Here is a 27,367-nt window from a genome sequence, read left to right as displayed (position 1 = left end):
TTTTGTTGTTGTTGATTACATTAGTGTCCAAGAAAATGTGTGATCTTATATATTACGCATGCTATAGTCCCTAGACATAACAGGGTTAGTTGAGGGCAGAGTGTCAGATGTAGTATTTGTCAGTACCTTTCATTTGCCTAGATGCATGCTATTGTGGATTCGTGTTGAACTATTAATACTTGAATTTAGATTTTTCTCTGACTCGGTGACTTTTTTAAAAAAAAACCCCAACATTCTTGGCATGCTTTATTTTCCTGTCATTTTCAATAGCAGAAATGTTTCCTGTTAAATGCAGTTTGTCTCCAGTTTTGATTCCTCTTTAAAGAAAAGAGCATGTTAAAGTGAATGGTACTATTTCAACTATTTGCTTCTCTTTTGTATATGCTGGTAATGTGTGTTATTAATTACATTGGTATTGTATGGTAAAAATATTTTTTTTTTCTGTTTGGTAACTCTACCTTCTGTTCTGTAACTGTTCCCTAAAGGTCATCTTTTTACCAGACAATAATCTTAAATGTCATGCTTTCCAATATGTTTAACCACTTCATATCTAGATATATACTTGGTAGAGCAGAGCACTTTGCTAAACGTGTTTTGGAGATTGGCAAAGTAATTTAATTCAAAATAAATTGAACTTCACTATTCTTCTTATGCCTGTACCTTGCTACTTTGATATCATCAGCCAATTTTGAGAATACGTATAGTTGATCTCTGTTTTCTGTTTATAAATGTGGGTGATGTACTTTATACCAAAAAACAGTGCTTAACACAGTGGCAATGATTTAACAAAAAGAAACACTTTATGCCTGAAAGCCGTTTGCCTTCTGGCATTCTCATGGGATTCCAATAAAACACAGGGAAGTGAAACAACTACCTGCATGTTTGAGTAGGTCTGTAAATGCTGAGGATGCATGTGTTTGACCAAAGGCACTTATATGTGATGATTATTTATTTTTGGAGCAGTGTTTTGAATATTTCATAGTAGTTCATTTGGGCATACATGTGTTGGGTGTGGGCATGCAGTGCACACCATGGCAGAAAGTGACCTGTAACCTCTACAACATGACAGGCTTTTAGTGCAGGATTTAGCCTAGTATTTCAAATACTGTTGCTCTGTGCTAGATGTTCTCCAGGGAGAACACAAACCTGCCAGCATTTTGTTCCTTTTCTCACTCTTTTATTTTCCATTATTGTTCCAGCCTGTTTGCATTTCCCTTAGACACTTGCCATTTTGCCTTCTTCCCCCTTCTCTTATACATAAGAATAATGGTTTAGAAGGAACTAACAAGGGGAGATGGGAAGGCTTCCTAGTATGTTGTAGAGGGAGAATTTACTTCATGAAGCAAATAGTTAAAACCCAAACTGCCTGACACAGCCAATTAAATGTATGCTGTCTTTTACAATGCATGCATGCCCTTGTGCAGTTAAATGTAATTTATGTTGGTAGCATATGTCGTTCTTGCTTAGTGACCTGGGCTCAAGCTGTGACATGTTCAGTGCAGCCTGACAGTAAGGGAAGACGACCTGCATATATACACAGGTGTAAGACAGGACTATTAAAACCCTGATAGTAAGGTGAAGTTAAAGATCATATTGTCTGCTCCTCATTTGCAAGCAGATAAAAATCAGGTCTGGTAATTCTTGCAAGGTCCTTGACCAGTCGTTAAACTACTTGCCTTGATAAAGACCTGCCAAGTTGGCACTTAATGAGACTTAGTCTGGTTAAGATTGTTTTAAAATTAGTCGTGTATGAAATTGTGGTATAAATTTCTTTTACCTCCCTACAGTTTCTGCTGGTTCGTAAGTGGTGAATTGCTGCTGGTCTATCATTGAGCTGGAACTGGGCTTATCTGAAATGATACTAAATGTAGAGATGATTTTGCACTTTCTGAGATTTTAAAATGTCTTGCAATGTTTAAAAGATATGTGCTGAAATGTAAAGCAAGAGTATACTTTAAATCTATTAGGTTTTGTTGTTCTGAGATTACATTTGTATATGCAGCCACAAAAATAGATGCATATATGTGAATATATCTATTTTGTAAAATACTTTGCATGTACGGTATAGCTATTATGTACCTTCCTTGCTCTGATCTGAATTTCAGGGTTGTGTTTCTTTTCATGTCACCAAGAAAATGATTTGGTTGACTTTGAGAAGAGCATCAACAAAAACTGTCTTGCCTTTTGGCACCATTATCATCTGGTTGCTTCTCAGTGTGTCAAACACAGTAATCCTCATTTCCTTATTCCTGTGTATGAAATCTCATAGACAACCAGTAGTATTTACTGGCCTTAGTATCTAAGAATCTGAATCATGAATGAGGGCCCTCTCTTTGTGTGGAGACAAAAGAGAGATGTATGTAAACCGTTTAAGAAAGCAACCAAAGGAGTATGAGGTAAGAGATAACAGATGGTTATGGACAGATTGGAGGAGTACAGGGGAATGATGAGACAGTATTGACCAGCATGATAAGCAATAGTTTTCAGCGTGTTGAGAAAAAAAGTATTTTGGAGTCATCTCGACAAAGCTTATTTTAGTGGGCTCTGCTTGGAAGTGTTTATTAGACAGTGGAAGCTGGCATTATTGGAAGAGTTGACATCACCATAAAAAGTGAGAAAATACATCAGGTGTGAGATGAGCAGTGAAGAGCCTTAAAAGCAAGGACAAATTATATTGGATGCACCAAAGGCAAAGACGAGCGATGTGGTTAAAGTGAATGACAAAGGAAAACAACCTTTGCAACAGGCAAGATTGCGTGTGTCAAGTATAGAAAAGACAATGCCTGTAATGATGGATCTGATGAAAACTTTGACCAGGAGCACAAGCTGTGTGAATGGATAGGAAAAGCCATATAATGGAGAGGTTATGTAGAACGAATCCACTGAACTGACACATAGTTAGGATTTGAGAGACTGAGTTGAAAATGTCATCCATGGTGTGGTGTGCATGACAGGCAAGAGAGTGATATTGTCCAGAGTGATTAGAGGAGGATGTTACCTGCTTTATTTTACTCACTCTGGTCTTAAGCAAGACATCTCATGGGGGAGGAATAGGGAGAAGGACTACAAAGGGGATGTTAGTGTTGGAGGAAGAGGGTTTAATGAGGACAGTAGAAGGCAAGCCAAAAGCAGAAATGGTAGTTCTATGGATCACCCACTTGGAATTTCTCTTTGCTGATGCTGTGCAGAGGTAAGGCATGGATGGAAGGAGATTAAGGACAGAGCTGCTTTGAGTTCCTCACAGAAAGCTGGTAGAGAAGGAGGAGGCTACTTGAAATTTGGCATCTGTTGGAGTAAGAAGGACTTTCAGGATAAAATATCCATGAAGGTTTCACGTATATTTTATCATGTATCTACAACGCAAGACTCTAGGTTATAGTATATTTGGAGATAATTTTCAAAGATGACTGTTACAAAAAACATTTGGATTGGTGCAACTTTTAAAAGACTGCTGAAAATGATTCAGAGTAGCACGTGCTTTAGGGAAAAATGATGACTCTGTCAGATTACAAACTTGTTGGGGTGCCATATTTAGGTGAGAATAAGCTCTAACGTTTTGAAGACAACCATGAGAACCAAAAAAATGAAATTCTGTCCAGATCATCCTGTACTACAAATAGCCATAGATCACAGCCTTTGCATAGATAAAGTAGTGATATTGGTAGCTAAGTAAATATTTTTTTTAGAGGTGACGAGGACTTGTTCTTTCATCTCTTGAACAATGATTTCTGTGATGCAAACTTCAAAGAATAGGGAAGAGAGCACAGCCTCCCCTGGATTTCGGCTGTATTCAAGAAGACAAGAAGTACATTAGAATTCTCTATCTTTTTAGATTTCATTGATTTCTAGGATCTAGATTGTCAGTTTATGTAAACTGGCACAAAGATGTTGAAATGAAGAGTGTGGAAGAACTGACAATGTACATTAAAAAGTGTGTTTGGAGCAGAATTTATGTTAAAAACCAAACCGTTTAATTGTTTCAGTTGCTCAGAGAATTTATTTTGCTGTCTGAGACTTAAATCTGAGAGATTTTTGTGTGTGTGTAGAAGGTCCCAAGTGACATCTGAAACCAAATAGATGGAATAATAACTTGGGCATAAGATTAGCCATTTGTTGTAGTCCCAGACTTGATTATGGGTAGACTAAGGAAGTGAATTCTGATCAGTACTTTAATTTGTAAAATGTCAGATCAGTATGTTGAGAAAATCCTGAGTGATGTTTCCAGTGATGCTTTTTAAAGAATTTTTGTCAATAAATAAAAAGTGTAAAACTTCTGAAAAAACCCACCCCTAACCCAAAACAGAATTTATGCCAAATCTTAGTAATTTGTGGAAGATAACTTTTTTGAGTTAGTGAGTAGAAAAATCCCTATGTCTCTGATAAAGAATATAAGATTCCATGTTCTTTATGGAGCTATTCTTTTGTTTTGATAAGTTCTGCTTTAATAGTATACTGGTGAATGTAGTAATATTTTTAATTAAAAAAAGTTGAATAACTGGAGTCTTTGAGTCAGAAGGGTTATGCAGAGACATTTATTTTATTGTATGTATTTGCTTTGTGTCTCAATTTTTTTTTAGTGAATGCTGTGAAGGGCCAGACCCTGATCAATATTGCAGAACAGCATGAAAGGGCCCTTTGAATACAGTCTGAAAGGACAGCTGAAAATTTACAATCTGCAGGGGACCATCAGTGAGCTAAAGCTGGCATTTCTGGCTTTCTACCAGACCTTTCCCCTCTGTCTCACTAACCTAAGGGTTGGACAAGGAGGGATCTCCAGGTGGCTTAGCATCCTGTTTTTCCTTCTTTCTGCTTCATTGACTGAACTGACCTGCAGTACAGCCAAAATGATTCAATCCTACATTCAGAGGTTGGGCAATATAGGAAAGTAAGGAAACAATGAGCCAAAAAAAACCCCAAAAAAGAATAGGAAAACTTAAAATCTGTGGATTTTGCTGGCAAAGTTAACAGACTGAGTTTCCTCATAGCTTCATAGAAATGCTATCTGTAGGGGACCTCTGGAGGTTTGTAGTCAAATTTCCTGCTGAAAGCAGGACTATTGCTAACACTACTTAAGGTCAGCCAGGCTTTCATTGATGGAGATTGGTGAGATGGTTTCATACACTGGAATGTTGTGCAGTCAAGGAACTTTCTTACAGAAAACACAGCTACCTCTTCTTTTTGTCTCTGCCTTCCCTTCTTAAACAGCCTGCATCCACAACCATACTCTGATTATATATGCTATCCAAGATCTGTGATTGTGATCATGCCATGGGTGAGCTATCACACACAGACTTCCAGTTCTTCCTGTCTACTGTTCATGATCTCTGCAGTGATGTACCACTGTTTGAGAAGTCTGATTGCCCTCAGTTTCATGGCCTCCTCCAACATATACTTCTCCTTTATCTGCACTTCTTCCTCACTTCTGTATTTAGCTACCATCCCCTCATGAACCTAGCTTAAAGCTTTCTCCACTTGGTAGCAAGCCTCTTTGCAAATATATTCTTCCTCTCTTTATCATGTGAAGTCCATCTCCTCCTCTTAGTTCTCAGGACTTTTTACCTTTTATCAGGACCTTCATCTGAGATCATCCAATATCTCCTGTCTGGAAACACAGGATTGGGGAAGGAAGAAGAAACTACACTGGATAGTTGATTGAGATTCAAATGTTACTTTACATTTTCATGGCCAGACCTTACTGTTATGATAAGGCAGTGAAATTTACCTAAACACAGTGACCTCCTGCTGTGTCCTTAGTGCATGAGTTTCATCAAACTGGCTAAGCAAGGACTTATGTGGCTTGCAGGGGCTTCTGTGAGGTGTTCGGAAGTTAATGAACTGAGTTAATTCTAAGAAAACTGAAAATAAAGTCTCGACTAGATATGTATAGATACATATATAAGAAGAGAACATTCCTGGGGAGGAAAAAGAGTTAATGAGGCATTTCAGTGTCTTTATATGGAGCCGTATAAATTTCAGCCACTTAACTTTAGCAGGAATATCCTGGAGCGTTTGAAGTGTGGTGAATAATTTAAAATAAATAAGGTCAATGAAGAAGATCCTGTTTGCCAGTCTGAAATGTAAATTCTGAAGACCCTTTAAAGTTTTTGCTCATACAGAAAAAAAGAGAGTAAATGATTAGGTCCTGCATTTCATAAACAGTTGGAGTGAGGACAAGTTCTGTTATCTCAGCACTCTGTTTGATCTAGATCTTTCAGCATGTGGTCATCTGTCTCTTTTTTTTTGTGAAAATTTGACTGATTATTTCTTTCAAACATTCTTGAAAGTGCATGCAAGAGGGTTTATGAAGACCAGATGAGGTTTGTTAGGATGGTTTCCTCAGAAGCAGTTTGTGTAAAATATGACATATTTTAAAAACATTATTAAAGCTGTTACTTCCTGTTCCAGCATTGCCCTTGGCTTTAGGAATAGGTAAAATTTTTATGGTGACATTTGCATTCTCTACTATTAAATAGATGAGTTTGTTCTACAGTTTTACTTCAGGGCAGCTATTTGACAAATATAGCAACTCTGGCTAATTGGACTGGATTCCTTTCTGGAATTTTTATTGCCCATGAAAGCACAGTATACACACCTGCAGTAAAATTTAAAGTACATATAGAGGGTACCACAAAAAAGATCACAGAATCACAGAATCATCAATGTTGGAAAAGACCTTGAAGATCATCTAGTCCAGCAATTAACCTAACACTGACAGTTCTCAACTACACCATATCCCTAAGTGCTATGTCAACCCGACTCTTAAACACCTCCAGGGATGGGGACTCCACCACCTCCCTGGGCAGCCCATTTCAACGCCTAACAACCTGTTCTGTAAAGAAATACTTCCTAATATCCAGTCTAAACCTTCCCTGGCACAACTCGAGGCCATTACCTCTTGTCCTATCGCTTGTTACTTGGTTAAAGAGACTCATCCCCAGCTCTCTACAACCTCCTTTCAGGTAGCTGTAGAGGACGATGAGGTCTCCCCTCAGCCTCCTCTTCTCCAGACTAAACAACCCCAGTTCCCTCAGCCGCTCCTCGTACGACATGTGCTCCAGACTCTGCACCAGCTTCGTTGCCCTTCTCAGGACATGCTTGAGTAATTCAATGTCCTTTTTGTAGTGAGGGGCCCAAAACTGAACACAGTAATTGAGGTGTGGCCTTACTAGTGCCAAGTACAAGGGCAAGATCACTTCCCTGTCCCTGCTGGCCACGCTATTTCTGATACAAGCCAGGATACCATTGGCCTTCTTGGCCACCTGGGCACACTGCTGGCTCATGTTCAGCCAGCTGTCAATCAACACCCCCAGGTCCCTCTCTGACTGGCAGCTCTCCAGCCACTCCTCCCCAAGCCTGTAGCGCTGCTGGGGGTTGTTGTGGCCCAAGTGCAGCACCCGGCATTTGGCCTTATTGAAACTCCTACAGTTGGCCTTAGCCCATCGCTCCAGCCTGTCCAGGTCTCTCTGCAGAGCCTCCCTACCCTCAGCAGATCAACACTCCCACCCAACTTGGTGTCATCTGCAAACTTACTGAGGGTGCACTCGATCCCCTCATCTAGGTCATCAATAAAGATGTTAAACAGGAGAGGCCCCAAAACCGAGCTCTGGGGGACACCACTCGTGACCAGCTGCCAACCGGATTTAACTCCGTTCACCACAACTCTTTGGGCCCGGCCATCCAGCCAGTTTTTTACCCAGCAAAGCGTGTGGCCATCCAAGCCATGAGCAGCCAGTTTTGCCAGGAGAATGCTGTGGGAAACGGTGTCAAAGGCCTTACTGAAGTCAAGGTAGACAACATCCACAGCCTTTCCCTTATCCAATAAGCAGGTCGCCCTGTCGTAGAAGGAGATCAGGTTTGTCAAGCAGGACCTGCCTTTCATAAACCCATGCTGACTGGGCCTGATCATCTGGTTGTCCCTCACGTGTTGTATGATGGTACTCTGGATGAGCTGTTCCATCAGCTCCCCGGGCACCGACATCAAGCTGACAGGCCTGTAATTTCCTGGATCATCCTTCCGACCCTTCTTATAGATGGGTGTCACATTGGCCAGTTTCCAATCTGTCGGGACCTCCCTGGTCAGCCGGGACTGCTGGTAAATGATGGAAAGCGGCTTGGCGATCACCCCAGCCAGCTCCTTCAGCACCCTCGGGTGTATCCCATCCAGTCCCATAGACTTGTGTGTGTCTATGTGATGCAGCAGGTCACTGATATCTTCTCCTGGAATGCAGGGGAGTCGTTCTCCCAGTCTCTGTCTTCTGACTGAGGAGGCTGGATTCCCTCAATACAACTAGTCTTGTTATTAAAGACTGAGGCAAAAAAGGCATTAAGCACCTCAGCCTTCTCCTCATCACTTGTTACTGTGTTCCCTCCTGCATCTAGCAGGGGATGGAGACTCTCCCTGGTCTTTCTTTTTCTGTTGACATACTTATAGAAACATTTCTTGTTATCCTTTATTGCTGAAGCCAGAGTAATTTGTAGCTGGGCTTTAGACCTCCTGATTTCCACCCTGCATATCCTCACAGCATCTTTGTAATCATTGTTAGTGGCTAGTCCCTTCTTCCAAAGGCTGTAAACTTTCCTTTTCTCCCTGAGTTGCAGCCAAAGCTCCCTGTTTAGCCAGGGTGGTCTTCTCTGGCACTGGCTTCTCTTACAGCACCTGGGGACTGCCTGCTCCTGTGCCATTAAGACTTCCTTCTTGAAGAGTGCCCAGCCTTCCTGGACCCCTATATCCTTCAGGATCGTCTCCCAAGGGATCCTTTCAAGCAGGTGCCTAAACAAGGCAGAGTCAGCTCTTTGGAAGTCCAGGATGTCAGTTCTGCTGCCCCCTCTCCTGGCCTCTCTAAGAATAGAGAACTCTATTATTTCATGATCGCTGTGCCCTAGTCATCTTCCAACCACCACTTCATCCACCAGTCCTCAGTTCACAAAGAGGAGGTCCAGCAGGGCACCTTCTCTCATCAGTTCACTCACCAGCTGCATCAGGAAGTTATTTGCCACACATTCCAGGAATCTCCGGGACTGATCCCGCTCTGCTGCGTTGTATTTCCAGCAGATGTCTGGGAAGTTAAAGTCTCCCACAAGAACAAGGGCAAGTGATCATGAGATTTCTTCTAAATGCGTATAGAATATTTCATCCACATCTCTGTGCTGGGTGGGTGGCCTATAGTAGACTCCTACTACTACATCTGCCCTGTTGGCCTTCCCCCTGATTCTAATGCAAAGACACTCCACCCTGTCTTCACTACACTTGTGCGCAAAGCAATCATAACAGTCCCTAACATACAGCGCCACCCCACCACTTCTCCTTCCTTGCCTGTCCCTCCTAAAGAGCTTGTAGTCATCAATTGGCGCACTCCAGTCATGGGAGACATCCCACCATGTTTCTGTAATAGCCACTACATCATAATTTTCCTGTTGCATCATGGCTTCAAGCTCCTTCTGTTTGTTACCCATGCTGTGTGCATTGGTATACATGCACTTCAGATGGGTTGATGTCCCCGGCACCTTTTTGCCTTTAGAGGTCCTAAGTCCAGCCTGAGCTTTCACAGGTGTTACCACAGTTACTGATCCATACTGATCCCTTGCATCTTTGTTGTGCTGTATGTCTCCATCCCTTGCCTCCACTGGGATAGCAGGGTGAGGATCATCACTGGCATGACAGCCCACAAACTCTCGTAATCTACCCTGTGGCTTATGTCTGGAAGTTCCAGTTTTGTCCCCTTCCCCCTTCAAATCTAGTTAATCTAGATCAAATCTAGATCATTTGTTGATTTTTTTTTTTTTTTTCTGGTAAGTGTATTAGTAATCATGAAAACACTGAGACAAACTTCGTCTTTTGCCAGCTTTTGTTGGACAATAAGGTGTGGTTATTGTGAGAACTCTGTAAGGGTTTTCTCACTTCTCACTTGTCTCACATACATCACCTGACTGCAATAGAGCAAGATACTGTGAAAATCATGGTAAAATGAAGTGTAATGTACATTGGTGCAATGTTTGAGTTAAATTTGATACTTCAGTCCTTCTTGTGCATCCCTCTAATAAAAGATGTGAGAGGTAACCATTATCACTGAATTAATAACAATGTCTACCTTAAAAGAAGGGAAGCTAGGTTATTCAGTCACAGTAGCTTTAGTGAAGGAAGTGAACTGCACCAGCAAGGTATTTTGTCCAGGATCTCAGTACTGCATTGTTATGGTTTCACTTCAGAGTTACTCATGAGTGAGACAAAAGGACCTGCCACATGGGTATGGTTTTGATCACTACTCATTTCCTCTCTACCTTTGCAAGAAGGCATAAGAGAGCTCAGTGGAGCTCTACCCATCTCCTTTGCTACTAATGGTTCTGGAGGTCTGTGTTGGGACACCAAGAGGACATACTGTGTGGAGGTGTGGCAGTCACTGCATGTCTGCCACAAGTTCTAACTGCTATGAATTGCTGGGAAAAAATCAGTCTGACAGTTGTTCCTCTGTGAACTGGCCCTGGGAATTACTGAACGTCATTGACACACATGATTGTGCATCTGACCCAGGGATGAGCAACTCTGAATTTTGTTAACCCGTGACAGCACTCATGGAAAAGACATTCAGAGGTCTTCTAGGCTATCCTGGTATCCCAAGCCAGCATCAGTTATATTCTGGCAGATCTCTGGTTTGTTCTTAAAAATCTTCTATTCCAGTGTTGCACTGTTCTTACTGTTAGAAAGTAAAAATCTTCCTTGCTGCGGTTTGAACACGCTACTTATCACACTGTCTTTCACAGATGTCTCCTCCTATTTTCAGCAGCCAGTTTGGTATATAGCAACTTACAATGTTCCTTCCTGATCTCCTTTTTCATATGTTAAACAATTCTAACTCTGTCCATGTTTCCTCAGAGGTAATGTTTTCTAGAAATCTGTTTTTGCAGTTATTCTGCACCTTTCTTGCAGTATGATGCCCCAAACTGAACATAAGACAGCTCTGTTTGGAGAGGATTACTTCACATGTCTCACTGCCTATAATGCCATAATTCTGTTATGGTGTTTTGATTTATGCAACAGTAAGGTAGGTATTCTTTACTTGAGATCCTTTCCTACAGAAATGTAACTGAGAAAGTGGTTCCTCCTTCTGCATTTATACAGTTCATTATTTATACAGCTCATTATACAGTTAATTATCAAGATACCCAAGTATCTTGCATGTGTTCCTACTAATTGACTCCTGTGCTGCCCTGAAACTGTAGATTGGATCCAGCTTCAGGTTATAAACATTTGAATGTAGGTGCCTAAATGTACATCGTGTGTTAGCTGGGTCACTAAATTCCCAATCTAGTCAATGAAGCCTGGCCAATCGGATGTGTCTTACTGAGGGTCAGATGAAGAGTCTCATTAGAGTCCCCAAACACCAGTGGTGGTATTGACTTGTCCTCCATTAACTGTAAAAATAATTTGTTTACAATCTGGACCTGAATCCCATTCCATCTCTCCAATTTACCCATATAATTTTGAATTCTTATCCTGCCTTCGAAGATACTTGCAGTCTCTTAGAGCTCAGTATCGTCTGTGAATTTCTTAAATGTACCTTCTACTCCACTGTTGAAGCTGTTGACATAAATATTGAATGGCATTGGACCTGAAACACAACCTTGTGGAGCCTTATGCAATACACTGCTCTTTTGTGATTGCAGTGACTGTTTTTTGAGTGTTTCTTTAATTAGACAGCACCCATGATAGTACTTTAATAATTTATTTAAGCCTGATGTTGAAAAATGCTTTGCTGTTTTGTGGTTTTGCATCCTCTGGATTATGAACTCTGTTACTTTACAGTGACATTAGAAGAGCCATCCTATTACCCTCCTCCCTTTACTAGCTGCTCTCTTTACCTTCTATATTAAAGGCTGACTTCAGTTTATTCTGAATTTTTGCTGAACAAAATGTCCTGATGTATTTCTTTCTCAACTACTCCCAGATGTGGGAGTAGTTAAAATAGATGTTATTCCAGCCCTGTACTCTGGATGATTCTGCTAGTTGTTTCGAAAACTCTTTTCTCCCTAATTTCCCTGGCTTGGTGGTTTGCAATAGATCCCCACCATGGGAGTGTTTCTGCTTTTTTCATCTCTAACTTTGTAATCATTACTTGGAAGTTTCCCCAAGATCAGAATTTGCTTATGGCCTGGAACTACATCAATTGTATATGTTCTTGATGCACAATGCAGTACACTTTTCCCACTGCCAATCTTTTTGAAAGACCAGTACCTCTTTATATTTGTATTTTAGACAGGTGGTTATCCAAGTCTCCGTTACTCCAATTAAATGATAGGTTCATTAGATATTAGGCTTCCCCAGTTTGTTTCCAGTACTATACTGTGGGCACGCAGAACTTCATTAGACTCTCCCTATTCTTTATGTTCTTCTTAATTAGTTTATTGCAAGTAGCTTTTAGACCCCTCTCAATGTCATTCCTTTTCATACATCCCCACAGGATTTTGTTATTTCTCTCTTCCCCACACTAATCCTGACTTAAAGTATTTTTCAATTAATTTAATAAATCAATGTGTAAAGAAGTGTTCCTCTTTTTCATGACATAAGCTCCACTCCTGTACATTTGCTTACACAGCACTGCCCACTTGCTAAGGAAGCCAAATTCCTCAGTATCTTCAAAGTCTAAGACAGAAACACATCTCATCAGAAATAGGAGTGTTAAAAGTCTTTTTGTTTATAGACCTAGCAAGTTCTTTCACTGTTGCTGCAGTGGTGGCACTGACAGTGGTTGTTGCATCAGTAAGTTGGCATCATCCACTGTGTTTCTGCTCCTTAGTTCTCCTAAGCTGGAGCCTGTTTGTGTTGGAGATGAGACTTTCCCAGCCACTTTGTGTATTACATAGGACTGGAATGCTGTCTTTCATATTTTGCTGTAAAACTTACTTCTTTGATCTTTCAGTTCCATTTCAGCACGTATAATTTCAGTCAGCACTTGTGACAGTGCAAATAAGAGCCCTGCAACTCTTAACCCAGTCTCCTTGTGCTCAAACCGGTTTCCTCATCAAGGGTTTAGAAATCAGCCATGCTTTGATGTGGCAGACTGAGAATTGCGTCTCATTATAGAATTTTATGATACCAAGGTTTCATAAATATAAGATGTGGTGTTACAGCTAGGATACTTGATCTCCAAGTATTTATTTTCCATTTGAATAAATTGATTTTACATTGTTCTGATGAGGTCACGGTGCCAGACTTTAGCTTTGCTTGATCTTAGGAGAAGCGGGTGTTATGCTAAAGAAATTCCACTGCAGTGGGAGGGTTTGAACCTTGTGGTTTTGGCAGTTCTGACTTTTGGCTTGCCAGCAGACATATGGGAAATACCACAGTATCTATTGCTAACAGCAGTGAAATAGTTAACAATGCTGACATTTAGAACAGCTGGAGTTGGGGAGTAGGGCCTTGAGCATGGACCTCCATGATGGCAAGGTGGGACTACAGCCAGACTCAGCGGCATTCAGGCCCTTTGTATAGGGCCAAGTTACTTCAGATGGAGGATGTTTCTTGAAAGCTGGATAAAGCAGAATTTAAGTTGTAAACTATGGGCAAATATCATGTTCTTTTCTGGACCTGATTCCCAAATAATTTTAAACTGCTTTTATCTCCTTTCTTATATGTATAAGTCCTGCCCTTTAGCTCATTTGTAACACACCAGCTTTTAGCTCCAGAGGCTCCATCTCAGTCTTGGGTGTTGGCCATCAGTTGGGAGTCTCAAGTTGTGAAACCCTTTCATTTTTCTCTTTGAACTGCTTAGTTCACCAGTGCTAGGAAGAGATGTGCAAAGTGGGGGCCTTTCCCTTTTCATGGCTCAAAAGGCCTGCGTATACTTATGACATGTCTAATCAAATGGAATTAGTGGGAGGATGCACACTGTGGCTTCAATTCCTATTAATAACAGCCTGAAAGATGACTTTCCTGCGTGATCTCTGGTGTTCACTATGTTATTTAAAGACCTAATGCTCTGTCATGTATGATTTATGCAACAGAGGTGCATTTCTATTGTATTAGGTGCCGAAGGATATTAGCAGCAGTAAACTGCTGTATTTTTACATTAATTTTTTTGCAGTGATAAAAAGAGAGATCACGAAAGATCAGGCTCTTTGAACAGCCTTTTTCCTACAAGTTTCTTTTTTTGGCTCGTGGAAGCATAGAATCAGAACTATTTTAGGCTGGAATGCATCTCTGAAGGCCATCTGGTTCAACCTCTGCTCAAAGTAGGACCAAACAAATCCAGTTGCTCAGAACATTGTCCATTATGATTTTGAGCATCTCCGAGGATGGAGATCCCAAATTCTGTGGGTACACATTCCACTGTATGACTGATCTCATGACAATTTTTCCCCTCCTTATATTCAGTGAGAATGTTCCTTATTGTAAATTGTGTTTGTTGCCTTTTGTGTTATCACTGTGCATCTTTGGGAAGAGTTTGGCTTTGTCTTCTCTATAACCTGCTATTAGGTAGCTGTAGACTGTAGTAAAATCCCTCTTCTTAAGGCTGGAAAAAGATGAGTTCCTTAGCCTCATCTTGTATGTTGTTTTCTCCAGAAATTAATTTGTTTCTGAGACAAAAGCATAATATGATGCAACTTTAAAAATTTATTTTATATTAAAAAGCGCAAAAGAAATCCTCAGATGTAACGTATGCGTACTTTGAGTGATAGCCCTTTGTGAAATAGTTTGGTTGGGAATTGTAGATCACTGTTACGTGCATTTGGGTTTTTTTAGAGCATATATGTTATTGTACGTTTTTGAAGTTTCTCTAGATTACTGTGTGTAGAACTTTGTAATTAATGCTACAGGAATTTTTAATATTTTTTTTTTTTTTGTAAATAAACATGAAAATAATACTAAATGGAAATCTACAGTAATGCGTTATATCCATCTGTCTATATATCTACAACAGCATGACATAAGAGAGAGGGATAATATCCCTGTCCTTGAAGTTTTATCTCACCAAAAGTACAGCATCACCTGTTGATGACTTCTTCTGTTCAGCTTGGAGGACATGATTTTTTACTAGATTCCTCTGAGAGCTAATCAGAGTCAGTGCTACTGTTGGGATTAGCAATGAGAAATTGCTGTGCTCTCCTTGGCAACTCTTGCGCAACTCTGGAACATTTGTTGTCAACAGAAAGACTGAATTCTGCCTCCGCCACCAAACCTGATGGTGGGCAGGAGACCATTCCACCCTAGAGCATCATGGAGCTCTGCTAGAAAGGTGAGGAGTCTGCTGGCTAAGGTTCATATTCAAGGAATCTGGAGAGTCTGCGGACCATCTAAGCCCCTTTGGCACTCAGGGTTGCAAATTTAAATTAAAGATAATAGAGACTTTAAATTTCACCTTAAACATAGATGCTATTGTTTTCTAAGCCACGAAGTTGCATGTACCCAGGCTGCTTTCTGTAAGGCCTGGCAAACTAATGGCTTCTCAGAGAAGACAATAATTGATGCTACCCTTGAACCTGCTGTAAGCCCTTGGCTTTGGCACAGAGTTCATTACTCAAATATGAAAACACAGGAATTAACACACGAACTTGCAGTTCCCTGATCTTAGCGTATGGCCAACTCCAGAAACCTTCTCCTCCTGTTCTTTCCGAGTTACTGGAAAAGGATATTCCCCTTAATTTTTCCCTGGTCTTTGACTTGTCTGTTTTTCCTCTGAGCCCCTGACCAAGCGAGGTCCAGAATACACATGCTTCCCAGGAGATACTAAGTGGTAGATTGTATCTATACTGGTGGATGCCCTATATATATATATATATGCATAGTCATGGGACCAGATACTAGTACATCAGCCAAGATTTGCTCCCCTTCATGAATCACAGCCATTTCAGAGATGCCTGACTTATAACTGAGTTATCAATCTCTTAGCAAGGAAGTATCTTGGTATCTGATCAGCTGATTTTTTCAGGAAGACCTCCTCATCTACAGATAATTTTTTTTCCTACTCAGAAGGAACTTCATATGTACTGGATACTCTTTGTCTTCTAGCTTTAATTAAAAAAACCCCCAACAAACAGTATTTCTAATCCTCTCCTGAGTTCTTAAACTTTGCAGGAGAGTATACCTATGGTATCCAAATGTGAATCCTTTCCATGTGATGAATTTGGATCCTTTACATCAAAATTTAAATATATTTCTGGTAAGATACCCATTTCCTACATATAAGGTCAAATAAATATTTGTATGTTTACAGCAAATGTTATCTTTTTAGTAATATGTAACAAGATATTAACTGTAGTTATTATTTTTAGAGTCCTGATACTCAAATATATAGGATTATATTAAAAACTATATATATGACCATCTTTCTGAGCTCACTCTATCCCACTTTGCTGGCTGTAGCCCGGTAAATTTGTAGTTTTGTTTCAAGTTTCTATCAGCAAATGCTGCAAAATCCACATTTTTGAAGAACCTCATAAATGCTCATCTCCCAGAGCCTTTGTCTACCTTTGCTGTTTTCTTTTCCTTTGACAATGAACCATCTCCCTCAACACCTTCTTTACTTATTTGCAAATTGCCACTTTTATAATGCTGCTTAGTTTTACTCATTTTACCTGGTAAATGTACATTCTCCTTCACTTTGATAGCAGTTGCAGCAAAGGATCTCAGCAGCTTGCTTGCTGAGGCCCCCTCTTCACTTTGTGCCATGAAGGACAGGCATGTTGGGAATGGGGCATGGGAAGTACAGCAATGAGTGGAGCAAAGAGTGGAGTGATCGGAAGAGAGGGACTTCTGAAGAGGCCTCTTTGCTTTCTGAAGAGCCCTGTCGTGGTGCCCTGCCTGAGAGCAGACAGGGAGTAGGGAGGAGACAAGCTGAAACTGCAGTTGCTTATCTCCAACCTCTCTCTTAGTTGCTCTGTTTTTCATGCCTCCAGCCCAGCTGTAAAGCAATAATTAACCTGAGCCTTTTAAGTTCTCCCAGTTGGCTTTAAATTAACTCTGTTGTCATGTTGCATAGAGTAATCCTTCAGGCATCTGTGGGGTACACTACAATTTAAATTGCAAGTGTATTTACTGTTTGGTCAGTATTTATTTTACTATTATCATAATATTCATTAATTTGGGGATTTTCATGTTTGTGGAAGAGCCATAATAGTGGGCCTTACTGTCTAGATACTCCATGCACAGAGAATAAAAAGCAAAATCCCTGTTCTGTCAGTGCTGCAGGGAAGTCCAAAGCTCCTTAACAGTAATTGTGGCCAAACCTCCTAATGTGAAATAAAATGTGGCAAATTAGTTTGAGAAAATTTCAGATCAAAATCCTGTTGTTAACAGAGCTTTGTTTCTTGAATAGCCTGTTGCTTATTTAGATGTATTGAAATGGTATTGTTTTCAGTTGGTTTAGGTACAGACAGCTCTTTTCAAGGCAGGAAAATTTTGGATTTCTTGTAAATAGCATTCTTAAAATAGTTTGTGATAGAAAAGAGTCGAGGAGAAGACAGGATCTTTATTTCAGCCAATTAAATCTTTCGCACAGACTCTCATAAATCTCATATTGGTATCAAAACAGTGGGACAAGTGGCTTCTATTTTTTTTCACAGGTTTCTTCGTGCTCTATTTAATGGAGAGTCTAAAACAGCTATTTTATTAGTGTTGTGCAGTAATATGGTCCATAACTATAGAGCCTATTAAACACTTCATAAAGCCTTCAGGGAAACTTCTTTCAAACATTACACTGTGTTTTTATAAGTTATAACCCTCTGGAAATTGGCTTATTATCAGTTTTCCATCAAAGTAAAGTGTTCCAGGAGAGTGGAGGATGACCTAATGTGATCTAGATTGAAAGCATCAATGAAACTTGATCATTATCTTTGTTTTTATATTGTGTATGTTAACAGTGAATTCTTGTCAAAACACATGTAGATAGATTCAAGGCGAGCCAGAAAGACATCTAGAAATTAAGGTTTCTGCTTGCATCACCGTAATAATAATAATTTTAAAAGTGAAGCTGTAACCCTCTTATTTATTTGTGAATTGAGTGGCAGAAACTCCAGCACAGGACAAGATAATATGGATATGGCGAACTTTAAATATTCAGAACATGAACTCGCTTCTTTGCATTTGTAAAATGATGGTATGAAAATCTAGTAGCGTACAAAAACTAATCTAGCAGTGTGCCAAAGTAATTAAAGCAAAGTAAATAATCTCCAGTGTTCTTATTCCCCACAGAAATTGTTTAATATCTTATCTTTCCAAACTAGTTTTCTGCTAATTCATGATGTCTTTGTAAGATTCTCCTTATTCAGCCAGTGCTGTTGTTTTCCATGCTGTGGGAATATCTCCCCTCCTGTCCTGGGGGGGCACGTATCAGGTACTGTCCACGTTCCAAAAAAAGGTGATTCTTCCATACAGTGGAAATGCCGAGCATGAAGCTGACAGCTGTATTCCTCTCTGGTCATTTATTGTTTACTTTAGCGGAAGGACTTTGATTACCTCAAGTGTATGTGGTATATGACACTTTCTAACATTGTCTTGGTGCTGTGGGACATTTTGTTGCTGGAAACCAGGGACCTGATGCTGATCTTGTTTTGGTACAAATTAGAGGTAGCTCTGTTGAAGTAGATGAAGTGTAAGGCTGTTGTGAGGCGGATTAGATTATTTGTCTTCGAGTTGTCCCTAAAAATTAGATCCTGATGACCTGTAGCTCCTAAAGTTCCCTGTTACTGCAGACAAGAGGCAAGAGAGATGGAGTAGGACATAAATTACATTAAAATCATCCAGTGTTCTTACACAGGAGAGTATATTTCCTCATATATCTGTATATCCGGAAGCATAGTTTTAACCGAGAAAAATAAGTAAAGTACAAGTTGGTGCTGTGGTGCAGTGGTATGACCTGAAATTTTTCCTTTACTTTCCTTTTGGTGCTGATGAGAAGAATGCGCTGTTGAGTGTGGACAAGGTAAATGACACAAGACTGCAAGAGCAGACACTAGGCAATTAACAGCCTTTTTTGACAAAAAAAAAAAAAAAAGTCATTTGACTGTTTCTAAACAAAAGATCCTTTGGAGGCTGCCATGACAGTCTTTCAGTCTGGGCTTTCTGTCTACATCACAGCTACTGTCAGAGGATCACGACCACAGCAGTTGGCAGAGAATTGCCAGTTCTATCACACCCCTTTATTTACAAGTAAGTTTGTCCAGGATGGATAACACCTTTCTTGGGAACTTCTAAATGTTATGGGGAGGCTGAATCCAGCAGCCCGGTTGAGATGAGGCTGCCACAGCTCCATGTCCCTGGGTCCAAACAGCAGCAAGGCTGAGCTATATCACACACATATGCAGTTTACATATGCATTATATATGTGGCCAGCCACACAGATCAACAGACACACTCAGTACTCATGCAGACATGAACAGCAATGACCACATCCTGCTCCCCTCGCTGGCTGCTCAGGATTAAGACCTATTAGTGGGGAGTATATAGTGTATATGTATGTACAGTATGGATCCCTCCAGCAGCTGGGCTTAGACAGTTACTGTCCTCACATCTGGCCCTAGACATCCAGTCTCTGGTGGTGCTGACACCTGGACATATGAGCTGCCAAAACCTCTGCTCTGGTCCAGCTGCTGGTACAAACTCCTTGACACACGGACATTGACACACATGCACACTACAGACCCCCCCAGCAGCTGGTCTTCCACATAAAATTCATCTGGTAGCTGGTCCTGGATCCAGTCTCTCCCTTGGTGCCTCACCCCTGGACACGCACAGGTCTCCCAATCCACACCCAGGCCCCTCAATCCCTCTGGCAGCTGGCTGGCACTTTCCTGGTCCCTGTGAGAGCGATGTCCTCTGGTGGCCTCACCCGTGGGGACACAGCTGCACAGCTGGCTCCCAGGCCAGTTCACCAGCTTGCCAGCTAGTCCAGCTTGGTGTTCGCTAGCACTCATATGGTGATGCGCAAACCCTCAGTCGCTCTGTGTTCCAGTCCCCGGGCATAGGGCACTCTGCAACCCCTGGCCCCAGTCCAGCTGCTGCACTCGGAGCCCCCAGCCCCTGCACACTGGAGAGGGCTCCTTGCCCAGGGGAAGAGTTAGAAATGGTGTTTAATGAGGAGATGGGACAGGCCACGCTGATCAGGGCAGGGCATGGCCAGACAAGTGGAGTGACCAGCCGCCTGTTCACGTGTGACCAGCCTGTTTTATTCCCTTATCTCTCTGCTTTTCCATGGTTGTTCCTTCCCAAATCATCTCGATCACTCCCTCTCCCTACTGTTGCTTCCTTCCTTAGACATTTAGGTCTTAATCTCAAAATGCCCTTCCCCTGCACCCCACAGTGTACCCCATGCCCCCAGGCTGTGACCCCCGTCAGGCTGACCCAAATAGCCTCTTCCATGGACTCCTGGTGATGGGTGTCCCCACCCTGTTCCCCAAAGCTGAGGCTCCCTTGGGGGGTGCGGGTGGGGGCTCATGTCTCCCAGGGGTTATTGAGGCTTCCCCAGCTGCCATGGTGCCTGCAGACTCACTGTGTGCTGCAGATGGGATGGCTCCAGTGATGGGCTTGTGGGGAGCAGGGCAGGAGATATTTTAGGTCCCCCCCACTGCTGACCCCCCTGTGCTCCTTCGGGTGCATGAAGAGTGGTTTTTTATCACAAAATATAACACCAGGTCGCTAGACAGAGCAAGTTCAATGGAGCAGCTTCTTTTTAATGTTTCTTGACCTTAACAGCTCCATTTCTCAATTAGAATGGAAAATAAAGTTGATTAAATGTGTCTGGAGGATGATGCTGTACTTTTGACCAGCAACTCTAAAGTAAACGGGAAAGATTACAATAAATAATATTTTAGTTTAATTATTCGTAGAAGACCATAGTGACTCACTGCATGGGTTTTTTGTTGTTATTGTTCCTACAGCTAGCAAGCAATGTTTAAAAGACTCATTGTATGTATTTATAAAGGGACAGATTTGGATGACATGGCTCTGTTTTTTTCAGTGATGCTTTCTGCAAATATAGAAAAGTTGCTGCACATGTTTCTTTAGCAGCATTTCCATGTACTTATTTTGGTTTTGGTAAAAATATTGCAAGCATAAACCTGCTTATAAAACAACTTCCGTCTTCGCATGCAATCTCTGACAGAAACTGCATTCTGAGATGAGATCTACAGATGATGATATTTGAAGAAAATAGTGGATTTGCTTAGATAATATTGATTCTTTCACAGGGTCATTAATAAAGATCTGCCAGAACTAAGAAAAGCTGTTTAGAGGGTACAAAGCAGAAGTGTTTAGTGTTAACTTTAGTTTTATTTTTGCTAGTTAGGCCACACTCGTTTCCTCCAAGGAGAAAAGGACTGATTATTTTTGCTAATTAGAAATACATCACTGGTCTGAATCACATCTGTAATTAGCAGCAAGATTTTAAGTAGATGTCAGAGATTTTTTTTGGAGTATGATTTGCATTGTTAATTTACTATACATGCATACATATGTGTATCTACAGATTTAATGAACAAAAGGAACAGCTGGCTGTTTTTCAAAGCAATCAGTTAAAGGTGCTTCATAGGATGAGATTGACATTCCTTCTGCTTGGGGCTGAATTTGCTGCTTCTGGACAGCTCGAGTTTGTCACCGGAAAGTAAGTGGGGTTGGGAAACCAGAAAATAAACCCATGCTTTGCTGCTGTCATCCACTCAGCCCAGTAATTCACTCCACAGAAGTGTTGGTGAAAATAGCACTCCTTAGGTTTGCTCAGTTGGTTTCTGAGACAAATAGAGAAAAAAATGCTGAAGGGAGGGAATGATTTTGAGGGAAGGTTTGCAGCAAAGCAGGCCTGGAAGATGGAAGAGCTGGGTTGGAACATGACTCGTGTTCCCCTGCTGCATCCAAATTGAACCACTGAATAGGTGCAAATGTAGATGGTAGGATAAAAATGGAAACTATTCAAACCAAAAGCAATTAACTTGTATACAGATGGCTTTCTGGCATTCACAGCTGCATAGATTTTGGTTCTGTACTTTTTTAGATGTGCTGCGGAAGGTTAAAGTCTCTATATGTCCATCTTCAGCTGTTCATGCACATAAAATAGATAAGGAAATGAAGCCAAGTGAGCATTGTATACAGCATCAGACATGCTTGCAGAGATAGGCATCTCAAACATTAGTGCAACATTCTGTCCTGTCAAACGGCCCTTGTATTGGTCTTTTATGAGAAGAAATTACATATTTTACATCAAAGGAGTCACTCCAATTTCATAAAAATGAAATATGGGGAACTGCTACCTATATGTCATATCTCTAGGATAAAGCCTAGGGCTGAGAATCCTGGACAGAAGTGCAGGATTGCTGAAAGTATGAAACACATGTATTCTTCAAGCAGCTTCAGTATATCCTGGAGACTGTGCCTCTGAAAACCCTAAGAGTTAACCTGTTTCACATAGAACAAAATACACTGTTCATGTGGTCTGATCCTTTATACTGCAATGCAAGCAATTAACTTTTAAAAAAACTTGTTAAGCCATGCTTTAAAAAAGCAAACCCATTTTCGGTTAACATGAAATCTACACTGATTTGCATTTCCATGTAGAACGTAATAAATACTGGTTTGGGGCAGTGGAAACCTTCATTTTTGTCTTGTGTTTCTTCACCCTTTTAAAAAATCAATTAAAAAAGTGTTTGAAATTGCTTGTTAAAATGGTCAAAATATTTAGACCAGGCTTTTGAAAACTGTGCTGTAACTGCCTCTCTGAATATTTTGGACTGGTACGAGGCCACCATTGCAATAGCCAACTACCACCCCATGTGCATGTATTGGCTGTGAGTTGTCACCAGTAATGGAGAAACTGCTCAGTTGCAGCCAGGTGTAAACTTTTCTGAATTTTGTTTCTATGTTTCTTTCTGGTGACACTGTTAACTGGAATGATTTATCTGTAGCTTCAGGATTTGTGTGTGTGTGTGTGTGTGTGTGTGTGAGAAAAAAACTCATTTGTCTGTTTTACTTTTGGAAGCCCAGTTGCCTTGCTGACTGTTGGGAGTGCCTCACAGAGGGCCCCAGTCTTTCCTTATCACATCATGTACAGTATGGATCTCTATCTGGATTGCTCTTAATTTCTGCCTGCTCCTGCTGTGTTTGCACAGTGGTGAGTCTGCAGTTGTAGGAGCCACATGCTTTCTCTTCCTACTTATTTCTTATGAAGTTCCCTTTCGGCGAGTAGATACTTGGGAAGGGATGTCAAGAGTCCAGCTTGTATTCTGTTGTGAAAGGTGGGACTTAGTCTTTCAGAGAGGAGTTTTCTATCGGAAATTCTGGGGTCCAGCCCACCATTTTTAAAGGAACGTTGCACCTGTTTACTTGTTACTAATAAGACTTCTCTATTTAATGTTCTCTGGGGTATGTGTTTCTCCCTTGATCCACTTGAAGCGCTTTCTCATGGTTAATGATCTGAATTTGCCAAGCACACTGACTCATTTCAGTGCTGTTTTTCATTATGTAAGCTATTAACGGGTCACTGCTCAGATGCTGGAAAATCTGTTTTAGGCTAATAGCAAGGTGCACAAGTGCCTCTCCATGGTATATTTGCTACCTGTGCACACGTGTTCTGGCTTGATAGTTGGTAGAAAATCCCACGGCAATATGGGATGCAGCATCTATGCCATTAGCAGTCAGTTCCTAATCAGCCTTTCATTAACACATACAACACTTCACCTTTTCTAGGATTTTTGCACAATGTGACTGAGGGAGGGTGAGAGGAAACATGCTGACATGCGGAGGAAGGTGTTGATAAGTAAGGAAATAAAATTCTTCCCAGGAGAAACAGCATTCTTGCAGTAGAGGAGGTAATAATGCAGGATAAGGAATTGTCTTGGAGCTGCATATGAAAATCTGTCTCTCTGGTGTATTTTTCCTGAAAGTCAGTAACAATGATCTGGAGGAATCAGAATTTATGAAGGCAATTCAGAAGAGAAGTAGTTGGACACAGGAAAGCCTTGAAGAAAACATGGAGGGGGTTGTTTTAGGTCCCAAGTTTTGACAGCTCAAAATTACACTGTTAGAGCAGACAGTAATTACTACAGGAGCAGATCTTCCTGTTGCCTTTTTTTTTTGTTACACTCGGATAATGTCATTTTTCTTACAGATCGTTGCCTTCACATGCACACAGAGATTTTTAGTGTTTCATTCAGTGTAAAGACAAATTGTTTGAGAATGGATGAATGTAAATTAGAGATGGGTCCAAGCATGAATTTTATTTCTGAACTTCACCCATTTTCTGGGAGGAGAAGGGAGGATCACATTTCCTGGATGTGGCAGAATTTCTAGAAGAAAACAGTTCAAGGTTATTTTATTTTTATACACTGTTTCTATGCCTAAAAGCCTTTTTTAATCTTTTTTTTTCCTTTCCCTAAATGATACCTGAAAATCCTTTTGGGAACCAAACAGAAGAGCAAAGAAACAGAAAAAACAAAAACAAAACCAAAACAATCCACCATGCACACCTCATTCATTTTGGAGAAAGGTCTAAGCTAGGCTTCTCCTAACTAGGACAATCCTAGGAGGAGCTTTCATCTATGCAAAAATTCTCAGCCCAGCGGGTAGAGCTGAAGATCTTGGATGTCAATGCCTTTCCTTACCAACGACAAAAGGGAAAGACAATCTTTGGGTGTGCTTACACAGGGAAGAAATATTACAGTTAATGTGTGTGCCGAGTTCTGAAAAATTGTTTCAGCATGAAGCAGTGCAGAGACAGTTTACCAACAGGAAAAAAGGGACACTGAAGGCTTCATTGTGCTGTGGTATTTATTATGTAAGAAGTATTTGCATGGTAAAGAGAGAATGCAGATTTTTTTTCAGAATAAAGACGACAGGATGAATGATGTTAATGAAAAGCTGACTGATGGAAGCAGGAGTTTGTCTACCATGCCACTCATATTTTCTGAACCCCAGCAATCATTTTATGGACATCTAAGTTAAATGATGGGTAGATTAATCCTTTGGCATGCTAAATTTTTGTAGAGTCTGTTGTGCCAAGGTGGAGGTGGGATGAATCCAGATCTGATCCTACAGATGTTAGTTAGGTGCCTGTTCTCCCCATGCAGCCGAGAGGCAGCTTCAGAGAGTGATTCAGCCCAGCTATGTTTTGCATTGCATTTTGGCATTACCTGTCTCTCCCCACACTGTATGGAAATGTGATACAGCAACAGCTTGGATTTACTCCATCCACCCCTAGGTCCTTAACCAGCCATCTCAGTCGGGAGTCCATAAGCTCGTTGCTTTGCTACACTGAATATAGAGGAAACCTGGACAGGAGGTGGATGGTAGCTTAGATGCCTCTCTGCTTTTCTTGAAATGGGGGAATCCTTGTGATTAATTGGTGGTACTCTTGACAGCTAGGATTGTTCTGTTTATTTTAGTTCATGTTCTAAGAATAAGCTTGAATGGCTGTGTTAATAAATAAGATCCCAAGTAGAGGCATGTGTTTTGCAGACTTTTTTTGTTATCTGATCCATCTTCTCCACATCCTCCTTTTGTGACTAAGTCAAACCCACAGTCTGCTGAGTGTCTGCCAGGATAAGAACCCACCTGCCAGACTCGATGCCATTAATCATTTCCCTATTTTGTTTATTTCAGGCAACATCTCTAAACATCATCTAGCAGGTCCTGGCAAGAGCTTCTCGGGTAAAGTCAGTGTCCTGATTTCTTTTTGACATCTACTTATGTGTTGGTGGCCATAACTGGTAGGACACAACATCCCAGGAGGTTTTCTCTGGCATCACCACAGCTTGAGATTGCTTTGAGCCCCTTTTGTAGCAGATACAAATTTCTTATAAGAATTTAACTCTGCAGGGATCTGGGGCTTGTAAACCACGCATTCAGAATGACACCTTGAACTCAGGGGCTGTGAAAAGCCAAGATTATGTGCCCTCACTTGAAGCCTAGCAATCAAGCTGACACCGTAGAGATCGCCTCATGATACAGTATTATCAATTAACCACCTGTCAGGGATATTCTGTGACTCAGAGATAATGGCTGGCTGGCTGCTGCTTTCTAGGTAGTCCCTCGTAATAGGGTCCTCTGTCCTCTGTCTTAGGTAAAATCTAATCCTTGACATTGCAAATGATTTGTGTTGGTTCTCATCTCATGTGATATACGTCTGTGAGATGAGTCAGCCGCACAACTCATCATGACCAAGACAGCTGAAATTATGCCATGCCACAGAAGATACTGATTTAGTCACTATTATTGTTTTCTCTAATATATGGGAAGTCAACCATATGTTAATTATTTTTCTTCAGAACAGCCCCATTAAAAATAAAACTGATGTTATTAGTGGCTAGAAAATTTCTTTCAGTCATGTGAAAATGCTGTATAACCAGCAGACCTCATGATCCTATGCTTGGGAAGTAAATCCTTCAAAAGCTGGTGTGCCAGAGTATGTCTTTCTTTCCTAAGAGAAAGATGGGAGTCTTTAGTCTTCCATATTTATGATTAGTTACACATATTTTAAATTTCACAGTTTGTGGACAACTGGTTTCCCTTTACCTGAACCCACAGAAGAATCTAATGCTGGAAGACTGTAACACGATATTTTAAGATTGCGGTGGGGATGGTGGTTAAAGAACCTAGGCCTTTGTTCTTGATGAAGATGTGAGATACATGCCTCTAAACCCTAAAATTACAAAATCTGTACAATGCTTTCTGTATTTTGTCCTCTGTGTTTTAGGGAGGCTTAAGCTGAAAAATCCTATCCACCTGAGATCTAAAGGAAAACTGAAAAGATTTTTTTCTTTTAAATGTTGAATGACTTCATGTGCAGAACAAGAGTATTATCTAACTGATTTGGATTATTTTAAAATATGATATGCCTGCACTGCATGAATATATTTGACAATTTGTGGCTTAAGTGGGTAATGCAGTTGCACTCAGACACTTCAACATTGTTGCAACAATTAATGCCTGTAAACTTGCTGCATTTTTTTTGTATGTCGTTATAAGAATCTCGTCTGTAATGAATTTGTTTCCGTTTCTTCTAGTTCAGAATGCCAAGCAAATTTTGATATCTTTTTGTAAGTGTTTATAGTTTGAAAAAGACCTGTAATTGATATATTTGCTCCGTGTAGTGTTATGCATTGGAGGGGGAGCCCAGGAGCATTTCGGCTTTGCAAGGACCTGAGTGTGTCACCCACTAGACACAAAAAGCCTTAGTCCTTAAAAGCTCTTGGGACACACTGCAGACATATATGAATACTTTCTAAAGGTGATTATCCCCTTATACTCCCTTTTGTCCCCCCTCATCGCAAAACTCAAAACTGTCCAAGCAAAATCTTGCAAGAGTCCTCAGGAGAATAGCTTAAAATGTGCATCTCAAAGCAAAACAAGAAAAGTTCCACTGATAGCAATATAAGCTTGAAAGTCAAGACT

General features: G+C 40.8%; 1 protein-coding gene across 6 annotated transcripts in view; it reads left to right on the top strand.

Moving 5' to 3' along the window:
- The window catches only part of ENOX1 (ecto-NOX disulfide-thiol exchanger 1), a 380,823-nt gene that overhangs the window by 38,406 nt on the left and 315,050 nt on the right, over positions 1-27,367 (top strand). The window contains exon 2 of one of the 6 annotated variants that reach the window (XM_074815633.1): positions 25,577-25,629. The exons of the other annotated variants lie outside the window; for them this stretch is intronic. The gene's annotated coding sequence lies outside the window, so the exon portion shown is untranslated. The remainder of the gene's footprint in view (positions 1-25,576; positions 25,630-27,367) is intronic. 6 annotated transcript variants of the gene reach the window in all.

Source organism: Strix aluco, chromosome 2 (genome assembly GCF_031877795.1).
Source record: "Strix aluco isolate bStrAlu1 chromosome 2, bStrAlu1.hap1, whole genome shotgun sequence".
NCBI classification, from domain to species: Eukaryota; Metazoa; Chordata; class Aves; order Strigiformes; family Strigidae; genus Strix; species Strix aluco.
This window is presented reverse-complemented; position numbering and strand designations above follow the sequence as displayed.